Source organism: Zingiber officinale, chromosome 7A, assembly GCF_018446385.1.
Source record: "Zingiber officinale cultivar Zhangliang chromosome 7A, Zo_v1.1, whole genome shotgun sequence".
Taxonomy (NCBI): Eukaryota; Viridiplantae; Streptophyta; class Magnoliopsida; order Zingiberales; family Zingiberaceae; genus Zingiber; species Zingiber officinale.
In genome coordinates this window covers 57772865-57785092 of record NC_055998.1, presented here as the reverse complement: position 1 = coordinate 57785092, position 12228 = coordinate 57772865, and positions in this window count along the sequence as shown.

Here is a 12228-nt window from a genome sequence, read left to right as displayed (position 1 = left end):
TGTTTGGTATTTCAAAATTCATACAAAGAAAAACTAGTATGATGCGGAATAAAACAACTAGTTATATCTTTTCTTTGTAAACAAAAACCTCTTGATTTTCTATTGTATTCCTATCCTTCTCTTGGACGTCGTGTGGGTGACGATCTATCAAGAAGAAATCCACCTAAACTTTCTACTCTTTCGCCAAGCTTTGGCCACTAAAGGGATTTAGACAAGAGAGCCTCCTTTCTCTTCTTCTTCTCCTTTAAGCAACCAGCCACCAAGGAGAAAAACAACCTTGATGTCGCCTGCCTCCAAGGAAGAAAACAAAAGGAGAAGAGAGAAAGAATAGGGTCGGCCTCCAAAATAAAAGAGAGAGGAACAATATAATAGGTTGTGTGTCATGAAGGCACCCTCTCCCTTTCTTTTATAATCCTTGGTGAATCCAAAAAAGAAAAGTTTTATAACAAAAAATAAAACTTCCTTTAATTGATCTATATGGCAGACACAAACAAGGAAAGATTTTAAACAAAAATTAAAATCTCTCTTTTAAACATCCCTTTTGTAGTTAGCTATAAAAGGAATGTGTTATAAATTAAAATCTCTCTCTTTTAAATCCTTTAATGGATATCTATAAAAGACAAGATTTAATAATAAAATTCCTTTTATATCATAGTTACAAAAAAGGAAAGTTTTGTCAAAAAATTAAAATCTTTCTTTCACATTATAAATAACTACAAATAATGAAAGATATCTAATCTCTTTTTTAATCCTTTGTAGAAAATCTATAAAAGGAAAGATTTTAAAATTTAAAACTCTTTTTTAAAATCATGTGGATAAAAACATAAAAGGAAAGATTTTATCAAAATTTTATTTTTAATAAAATTCCCTTTCCTTTCTTTCTTTGGCCGGCCACTTGCTTGGGCACCAAGCAAGGCTTGGCCGGCCCTAGCTCAAGCTCCAAGCTTGGCTTGGCCGACCCCTAGCTTGGGCTCCAAGCAAGGATAGGGGTCGGCCCCTATCATGGGCTAAGAGGCTAGGCTTTGGGTGGATATAAGGCTTTATATAAGAGGCTACAATAGGGATTGAGAGGAGGAATTAATTTTGGTCTCCCGATGAACTTGAGTTTCCTGTGTTCGCACCAAACACCCAACTCAAGTTCATCAATAATAACTCATACCACTAAAGAGCTACTATTGAACTACCGCACCAATCTGAAATTACATTATGGGTTTCTTCTTATTATGAGTGTGTTAATATCCCTGTGTTTAAGATATCGAATGTCCACTAATTAAATGAGTTACTGACACTCAATTAATATCTAGCTCCAAAAATAGTACCACTCAACTTCATTATCATGTCAGACCAAGTCCGCCTGTAGGGTTTACATGACAATCCTTATGAGCTCATCTTGGAGACATCATCAACCTAGATTACTAGGACACAGTTTTCTTCTATAACCAACAACACACTATATAAATAATATTATTTCCCAACCTATCGGCCCTTTTGATTTAACGAGCTAAATCTCACCCATTGATAAGTCAAAGAAATAAATACTAAGTATACGTGCTTGTTGTTATATCGGGATTAAGAGTACACACTTCCATAATAACTGAGGTTTTGTTCTTTTATGCAGTCAGTATAAAAAGAACAACCTCAAATGGTCCTACTCAATACACTCTAAGTGTACTAGTGAAATTTTATAGTTAAGATAAACTCATACCAAATTACACTACGACCATTCCAATGGTTTGTCCATTTTCATTTTGGTCGTGAACTACTATTTATAATTTATAAGGTACTGATAACATGATCTTCTGTGTCACACCAAACACCATGTTTTCTACAATATAAATTAAATAGACAACTACATTTAACATAAATGCAGACACTTGATCAAATGTGATTCTTATTTCATAAAATAAATGTTTACAAAAAGCTAGACTTTTAGTATACACCCTAACACTCTCAACCTACTTGGGCTTCTGCCTGGCTTCCATTATATGTTAAGATTGTTGGTGCTGAGAGCACCAAACGATCGAATCTATGTTTTGATAATGGCAAAGGGGTTCAAAGTTAAGCTGTCTTGTCGTCTAACAAGTTGAATTAAGTGTGCAGGAAAATCCTAAGTGATCTTAGGTAAAGGAAAGCACTAGCTATGATTAGGTAGGTGGCAAGTCCTAGCTACGGTTAGGCAATAAAGTTCTAGTCTAGGGGACTGCAGGAAGTCTTGGCAGATCGAGGACTTTGGGCAAAATCCTGGAGTCGAGGACTCTAGGTGAAAATCTTGTAGGATCGAAAGTGCTAGAGGGGGATGAATAGCGCTCGTGGCTTTCACTTTCGTTTTAAAACAATCGAGTAATACACAATGGAAAAATAAAAACAATTCTAACACCAAGGTTTTTTACTTGGTTCGGAGCCTGTGGCGACTCCTACTCCAAGACCCACACTCGTTGAGTGCTTACTTTGAGCAATCACTATCAATTCGAAATATTACAACTTTAAGTACAGTTAATTAAATGCAATAGAATATACCAACGACTGAAATCAATAAACTTGGAGCTTCTAGTCATTGAAGTCGAGTTACAGCTTTGTCGGAATGTTCTTTGAGCAGCACACGGAAGAAGGATCACAAGTTTGTAGTTATGTTTTGGCTGCTGCTCAAACTGGGCTTAAATAGCCCGTGGAGGGTGCCTCCAACCTCCATAGGAGGCACCTTCCACCAAGGGTTATCTCCTCCGCGTCGATGCTGATAAGCTCTGCTTCCTGCGCTGCTTATCTATTCGAAAGCGCCTTCAAGCTCCATGGAAGGCGGCTTCCATCCAGCGTCCAAGGCGCCTTCAGCCTTACTTCCTACGCAGCCACAGCCAAGGCGCCCAAGGTGCCTCGAACAACCTAGAGGCTCCTCAGACACTGTTCATCCGAGAGTTCTCTTATATAACTTCATTCTTGCAGAACATATTAGTCTACAAACAAAGTATACCCTACAAAACCAAGTTAGCACAATAATATAAGATAAATAAAAGTACTCGACAGTCATCGGATTGTCCGATTCTGACTTCGAATTTTCCGAAAACCCTAGGTTGAACCGATGTCTATTGTTCCCTCTTCTGGGACTCGCCCAAAGCTACTCCTCTGAGGAGAGTTTACCTGTTGCCACTTCGATCCTCCAAACCGACTGGACTTTCTTCTTAGGGTTACCACCCGTAGGACCTAGGGTTACCACCCCCTAGGGTTATCCTCAACCTAGGGTTACCACCCCGTAGAAGCTATGGTTACCACCCCTAGGGTTTTCCACCTGCCTAACCGTAGTTAAGACTTTCCACCACCTAGGGTTATTGCCCCTAGGACCTAGGTGTTATGATATATACTAAAAGCCTAGCTTTTGTATGAACATTTATTGAATGAATATTTATTTTGTAATAAGAATCACATTGATCGAATGCCTGCATTTAGATAAATGCAATTGTCCATTTAATTTATATTGTAGATAACATGATGTGTGGTGTCACACAGAAGATCATGTTATCAGTTCCTTAAAAATTATAAATAGTAGCTCACAACCAAGATAGATTGGGACAAACCATTGGAATGGTTGTAATGTAATTTGGTACTAGTTTATCTTGACTATAAAATTACACTAGTACACTATGTGTGTATTGAGCAGGACCATTTGACGTTGTTACTTTTATACTGACTGCATAAAAGAACATAACCTTTGTTATTATGGATGTGCGTACTCTTAATCTTGATATAATAACAAACACATATACTTAGTATTTATTTCTTTAATTTATCAATGGGTGAGATTTATTCGTTAAATCACTAGGCCCGATAAGTTGAAAAATAATATTATTTATATGGTGTGTTGTTGATTATAGAAGGAAACTGTGTCCTACTAATCTAGGTTGATGATGTCCCCTTGAGGAGCTCATAAGGATTGTCATATAAACCCTGCAGATGGACCTAATCCGGCATGACAATGAAGTTGAGTGGTACTACTTTTGGAGCTAGATGTTAATTTAGTGAGTGTCAGTAACTCATTTAATTAATGGGCATTCGATATCTTAAACACAGAGAGATCAATGCACTCATAATAAGAAGAAGCCCATAATCTAATTTAGGATTGGTGTGGTAGTTCAATAATAACTCTTTAGTGGTATGAGTTATTATTGATGAACTTGAGTTGGGTGTTCGGGTCGAACACAGGAAGCTCAAGCTCATCGTGAGACCAAAACCAATTCCTCCTCTCGGTCCCTGTTGTAGCCTCTATAAAGTCTTGTATCCACAAAGTTCACTTCTTGCCCAAGTAAGACATATCCTTTCTTGGTGCAAGGGGGTCGGCCAAGCATTAGCTTGGAGCACAAGTAGTGGACGGCCAAGCCTTGCTTGGTGCCCAAGCAAGGGGTCGACCATAACATGATAGAAAAGGAGATTTTCTTTAAAATAAAATTTTGATAAAATCTTTCCTTTTTATAGTCATCCACATGGTTTTAAAAAAGAGTTTTAAATTTTAAAATCTTTCCTTTTCTAACTATCTATAAAAGATTAAAAGAGATATTTTAATTTTGTTAAAATATTTCCTTATATGTAGTGTTTAAAAGAGAGATTTTAATTTTGATAAAACTTTCCTTTTTTGTAATCATGATTTAAAAGAGAAGTTTTAATTTTAATCTTTCCTTTTTTGTAGTCATCTACAATGTTTAAAAGAGGGAGATTAATTTTAAAACTTTCCTTTTGTAATCATCACAATAGAAAATTTAAAAGAGAGAAATTTTAATTGTTATTAAAATTTCCTTTTATGCCATGAACAAGGATTATAAAAGAGAGGTAGAGGGTGCCTTATAGAAGACACACATCTCTTAATTCTCTTGCTCCATAAGGGTCGGCTCCTCCTCTTCCTATTCTATTTCTTGGTGGCCAGCACTATCTCTTTTTCCATTCCTTTTTCCTTTTACTTCCTTAGGGTCGGCGGCACATCAAGTGGCACCTTCTTGTGGCCGGTTGCTTGGAGAGGAAGAAGAAGAGAAGGAAGTTTCCTATTTTGGTTTTTCCTTAGTGCTAGAATTTCTTGGAGGAGAAGAAGTGGTTCGGGGGGATTTCATCTTGGTAGATCGTCACCCACACGACGTCCAAGAGGAGATGAGGAATACAGCAGAAGATCAAGAGGTCTTTAGCTACAAAGAAAGGTATAACTAATTAATTGTTTCCGCTTCAAATTAATTAGTTTATGTTCTTTGTATGGATCATGAAATACCAACATAAGAGGCTAGCGATTTCGTGTTTCGATTCAGTGTTTTGATCTTGTGCTTCTATTAAAGTCTTTGTAGTTAAACCTAGGGTTACTATAAGAGGTTTAAATATCCAATTTCTTCGAAAGACTTTGTCTAGGAAGTGGTGGATGATCTCATACCCAAGAAGGTCAAATGTCTCGCCATGTTTAACCTGGAAGTCAATTCTTGAAATAGATATTTAATCAACTTCTGTAACATGGGATGAACTTGGATTAATAATATTAAGTATCATTTGGAATCCAAGTTTTAACTACTGAAGAACACATGAGTTGAACTTGAAGTAAAAATGTTAAATTCCATTTCCAATTCAAGTTTAAATCATGAGGAACACATAGGTTGTTAGGAAAGTTCTGTGCTTGTACAAATTTTTGTACAGGGGAAGAAGAACGATATTCCGAGTAGCGATCAACACTTGGGTTACCACCCCTAGGATTTTACATCTGCCTAAAATCCACTAAAACTTTTGCTTAAGACAACTTAGGATTTTCATGCAAGCTTAATGAACCTTGTTAGATCACAAATAATCTTAACTTTGAACTCTTTGCCATTATCAAAACTCAGATTCGATCGTTGGATGCTTCTCCTTTTTTATTATGACAACAAAATTCATAGTTAACTAAATTCAAAGTTAAGTAAACCATCAAAAGCATAAATGTGTACAAGTTAAAAAGATGTAACATCAATAGGTTGTAAGTTGTGTCTCCCCCTTAATCAGTTATTCACTTTTTCCTCCCCTTAATTACTTAACTCTCACTTTTTCCTCCCCCTTTATCATATATCAAAAAAATCAAACAGAGAGAAGGTTGTAGAATGACTTAGCTTTGAAAATGACTTACTAAAAATTTGAAATAAAATTAAAACTTAGTTAAGTACTTTAGTGTTAAAAGACGTGGATAAAAGCTTAGTGAAGTACTTAGACACCAATTGTAGGATCGAAAATAATTTAGATATCTTTTTCATTTTCTATTAACTTGTACAAATTATTAAAGATTTCAAAGGTTTTATCTTTAGTCTTTAAAATTTTACCCAAGTAAATCTTAAGTAATCATCAATTATAACTAAGCAATATTAGTTTTTGCTTAGTGACTTAGCTTCATGTGAATCAAACAGGTCTAAGTGTAGGAGCTCAAGTATTGAGTTGGTTCTATTTAAGTTGGTTAGCTTGTGGGTTGATTTGGTTTGTTTACCCTATTGGCAAGCATTACAGACTGTATTTTCTTTAAATTTTAATTTGGGTAAACCTCTAACTAAGCCATTTTGACTCATTTTTGAAATGAGTCTGGTATGAGTGTGACCCAGTCTTCTGTGCCACAACATAGTTTCCTCTTGTTGTGTCAATAGACACTTTAGTGAGGAGGTTGGTAGGTCAATTGTATAGATGTTCTTTTTCCTAATTCCCTTAAGTGTAATTTCAAGATTTTTAACACTTTTGATTAAGCAATCAGAGTTTGAAAATATGACTAAGTACCCTGAGTCACATAATTTACTAATGCTAAGTAAGTTAAAATTTAATTGATCAACCAATAAAACTTTTTGAATATAGAAATCTGAACTTAGTTGGACATTACCTATTCCGATTACCTTAAGTGTTCCATCGTTGTCGAATGCAACTGACCCTTGAATTTCAGCTTAGTAAATTTCAATTTGTTTCTAGTCATGTACCTAGAGCATCCACTATCTAACATCCATTGATTCAAACATTTATGTTCCTACACATAAAGTATTTGATTTGGTTCAATTTGACAGATCAAAAGATAGTTTGATTGAAATCAACTCCTTAATATTCCATCTCACCTAGTCTAGATGGACAAACATGTTATTCCTATGGGTGATTGTGAGATGATTTTTGTGTTTAATTGAATTTATTCAGTCAATTAGTTTTATTAAGTTAAGTTAGGTTAAGAATAGGTTAGATTGATTAATTTTAATAAGATTTAGTTTATCTTAGTTTTAAGTAGGTCTAGTTGGGATATGTTTAAGTTTGTGTTGATTTAGTTAAGTTAAATTAATTTGGAATTAAATTAGTTAAGTTAAATTAATTAAGATTGGATAGATTTAATAATTTATTAAATTTATTAATTAGATTTATTTGGTTAACTAATTATTTATTAGATTAATTTAGTAATTGATTAGATTAATTTATTAATTAAATTAATTGGTTGATTGATTAATTGTTTAGATTAATTACTTAATTTTGTTCTATTCTAAATTTTACCTAAGTCCAACTCACCCTTTTCTAAATTACTAATCAGGGAACCTTATAAGTTTTTGTGAGATGGTTAATTTAATCTTTGATTTAGGTTATCATCTAGGGATTAATTTACATTTGATTTAGACTCAGGTTTTTCAATTAGTCAATTAAATAATCATTTCAATGATTGGCTTCCAGACTGTAGCGAGGCACTAGACCTTCTTGGGTATGAGATCATTCACCACTTCTAGATAAAGTGTTTCAAAGAAATTGGATATTTAATTTTCCTTTTGAAACTCCTAGGTCTAACTAATCAAGTGTAAATCATGCCTAAATCCTTATCTAACATAGTCTAAGCTTGCATAATGAAAGCAGCAAGACAAGCATCAAACAATTCTATTTATATAAAAAAAATAGTTTTTCTATTGGCTCCCCTTGGATCATAGCCTCGATAAGGTCTATTAAGGTAATGGATTTGATTCTTGGGGACTCAATATTGTCCAAGTCCAACTTGATTAACCAAGTTTGACTTGGGAACCCATGCTTGGATTATTTTTCTATTAGCTCTATTTACAAATGATACATAAGATCTATACTTTTGTTTAGCCTTAAATTCAAGTCTAGATTGGTTGTAAATAAATCTTTGTTTTCCAAGAATTTCTAACATGTTTATAAGTTCTTTAACTTGAGTTTTCAAATTGGAATTTTTTTCCTCAAGTTGTTGGACTTGAGTTAAACTGTCAATTTGAACTGGCTCAGTCAAAGGACTCAATTTAGTCTCCTTTTTAAGGATCGTTACTTCCTTTCGGAGTGACTTGACTCGGAGGTTGGATTTGGCTAACTTACGCATAAGATAATTGATTAAATTATACAGTTTAGTTAATTGAGAATTTCTTACAGTAGGGTTAGGTCCTTCGGAAATGGATATGGATCCGTGGCTTTGCTCGGACTTGGTTTCCGATTCGCTCTCGATTTCTGATTCTTTGAGTTGTTCCTGGGCCGTAAGCGCAAGGAAGCTCGTCTATTCGAGCTCTTCGTCAGAGTCTTATGAAGAAGACTTATCCTATGTTGCTTACAGTGCTTTCTTCTTCGTTAGCTTCTTTGCTTCCTTTTAGTTTAGACAGTTGGCTTTGATGTATCCCTTTTGGTTGCAGCCATAGCGGTTACATCGAACTTCACTTTTGAACTTGATTGTACCTTCTTAGACTGAATCACCTTTTTGATATCCTTCTTGGTGAATCCTTTCTTTTTTTTGTAAAGCTTGTGTACTAGGTTGACAATCTTGGTTGTGATCTCGTCGTCGTCATCTTCTAAGTCTGATTTGCCTTCGGACTTCGGTTCGGTTCTGCGCTTTACTTTTGGTTCCTGGATTCTGCTTATACCTGCAATTAAAGTAATACCTTTCTCAGCTAGATGTGCATTAATCTGTTCATACAATTCAAATTTGGAAAATAATTCATCAAACATAATTGATGAAAAATCCTTGGATACTTTGTAAGCATTTACCATGTTCTCGGAAAAGGCATTAGGTGTATACCCGATTATGTCATGGTTTTCTACCATTTGACCAATTCCATGGAGACCGTTCAGCATATCCTGAATCCGCGCGCGAAGTTGGCTAGCCGTCTCACCTTCCTGTATTTTTATGTTATATAGTTTATTTAAGATCAAATCATGTTTGCTTACCTTAGTATCGGAAGTGCCCTCGTGCAGCTCGATTAGTTTTTCCCACAGTTCTTTCGCACTTGAGAACCGACCAACTCGATTAAGTTCTTCTTTGGTTAGGTCGCATTGAAGGGTGCAGGTTGCTTTGGCGTCAGCTTCAATTTTCTTCATTAAGCTAGCATCCCAGTTCACGCATGATACTGGTTTTCCAGTACCATCTCATGGAAACTCGAGACCGGTTTGGATAATTATCCACATCTCGACTTACGTCTTGAGGTGGTATTCCATCCGGCTCTTCCAGTAGCCAAAGTCCTTACCGGAGAAAAGAGGCGGGCGGGCTATGCTGTAGCCTTCTTGGTGGGACATTAAGGATCTAGCACACACAAAAACAAGAAAACTTTGCTCCAAGACCTGGTCTTGGATTAGTAGTGCAGGATTAAAATAAATACGCGAACTCAAGTGGTGTTGCACCAACTTCGAGAGAAAATTTTGATTACGATAAAAATAGATCGGAAGGTAGCAATTTTACCGATTCAGATCTACTCTGAAAATTAAAAATTACCACAAAAAAGAAATGCTTGAATAGAGGTTTCACCGATTCGAAGCGACCTCGTTCTGATATCAATTGTAGGATCGAAAGTGCTAGAGGGGGTGAATAGCGCTCGTGGCTTTCACGTTCGTTTTAAAACAATCGAGTAATACGCAACGAAAAAATAAAAACAATACTAACACTAAGGTTTTTACGCTCGTGACTTCTACTCCAAGGCCTACACTCATTGAGTGTTTACTTTGAGCAATCACTATCAATTCGAAATATTACAACTTTAAGTACAGTTAATTAAATGCAGTAAAATATACCAATGACTAAGATCAGTAAACTTGGAGCTTCTTGTCGTCGGAGTCGAGTTACAACTTTGTCAGATCATTCTAGCAACACACGGAAGAAGGATCACAAGTTTGTAGTTATGTTTTGGCTGTAGCCCATGGAGGGCGCCACCAATCTCCATAGGAGGCGCCTTCCACCAAGGGTTATTATCTCCTCTATGTCGTTGTTGATAAGCTCCGCTTCCTGCGCTGCTTATCCGTCTGAAGGTGCCTTCAAGCTCCATGGAAGGCGCCTTCCATCCAGCGTCCAAGGCGCCTTCAAGCCCCTTCGAAGGCGCCTTCAGCCTTGCTTCCTACGCAGCACAGCCAAGGCACTCGAGGCCCCTCCAATAGCCCGGAGGCGCCTCAGACACTGTTCAACCGAGGGTTCTCTTGTGTAACTTCATTTCTATAAAGCATATTAGTCTACAAACAAAGTATACCCTGCAAAACCAAGTTAGCACAATAATATAAGATAAATATAAGTACTCGATAGTCATTAGACTGTCCGGTTCTGACTTCGGATTTCTCAAAAATCCTAGGTTGAACCGACGCCTATTGTTCCCTCTTCAGGGAATGCATCCTCAGCTACTCCTCTCATGAGAGTTTACCTGTTGCCAGTTCGGTCCTCCAGACCGATTGGACTTTCTGCCTAGGGTAACCACCTCCTAGGATTTTCCTCATCCTAGGGTTACCACCCCTAGGACCTAGGGTTTTCCACCTACCTAACCGACCTAGGGTTACCGCCCTCTAGGACCTAGGTGTTAGAATGTATACTAAAAATCTAGTTTTTTGTATAAACATTTATTTTGAAATAAGAATTGCATTGGTCAAATATCTATATTTATATGCAAAATGTAGTTGTTCATTTAATTTATATTGAAGTTAGCATGGTGTGTGGTGTCACATAGAAAATCATGTTATTAGTTCCTTATAAATTATAAATAGTTGCTCACAACCAAGATGGAATGGGACAAACCATTGGAATGGTTGTAGTGTAATTTGGTATTAGTTTATCTTGACTATAAAATTACACTAGTACACTCTGAGTGTATTGAGCAGGACCATTTGAGGTTGTTCTTTTTATACTGACTGTAAAAAAGAATAAGACCTCTGTTATTATGGAAGTACGTACTCTTAATCATGATATAATAATAAGTACATATACTTAATATTTATTTCTTTAATTTATCAAAGGATGAGATTTACTTCGTTAAATCAAAAGACCCGATAAGTTCGGAAATGATATTATTTATACGGTGTGTTGTTGATTATAAAATGAAACTGTGTCCTAATGATCTAGGTTGGTGATGTCCCCTTGAGGAGCTCATAAGGATTGTCATGTAAATCCTGCAAGTGGACTTAGTCCGACATGACAATAAGGTTGAGTGGTACTACTCTTGGAGCTAAATATTAATTAAGTGAGTTGTCAATAACTCATTTGATTAGTGGGCATTTGATATTTTAAACACAGGGAGACTAACACACTCATGATAAGAAGGAGCTCATATTGTAATATGGGATTGGTGCAGTAGTGCAATAATAACTCTTTAGTGGTATGAGTTATTATTGCTGAACTTGAGTTGGGTGTTCGGGACGAACACGGGAAGCTCAAGCTCATCAGGAGATCAAAACTAATTCCTCCTCTCGGTCCCTGTTGTAGCCTCTTATTTATAAAGCCTTATAATCTACCCAAAGCCCAGCTTCTTAGCCAAGTTTAGGGGTCAGCCACATCGTTGCTTGGAGCCCAAGCAAGGGGCCGGCCAAGCCAAGCTTGGAGCTCAAGCTAAGGTCGACCAAGCCTTGCTTGCTGCCCAAGCGAGGGGCCGGCCATATAAGAAGAGAAAAGGATAATTTTATTTAAAATAAAATTTTGATGCAATTCACATGATTTTTTAAAAGAGAGTTTTAAATTTTTTTAAAATCTTTCCTTTTATAGCTTACTACAAAGGTTTAAAAGAGATATTTAAGATCTTTCCTTATTTGTAGTTATCTATAATGTTTAAAAAAAAAAATTTAATTTTTTGATAAAACTTTCCTTTTTTGAAACTATGATTTAATTTTAGTTTGTAGTTATCGATTTTATTTTTTGATTTCATGTTTCGATATTGTGTTTCTATTGAGGTCTCTGTAGTTAAATCTAGTTTGCTGTAAGAAGTTAAATATCCAATTTCTTTGAAAGGCTTTGCCTAGGAAGTGATGGATGATCCCATACCCAAGAAGGCCTAGTAC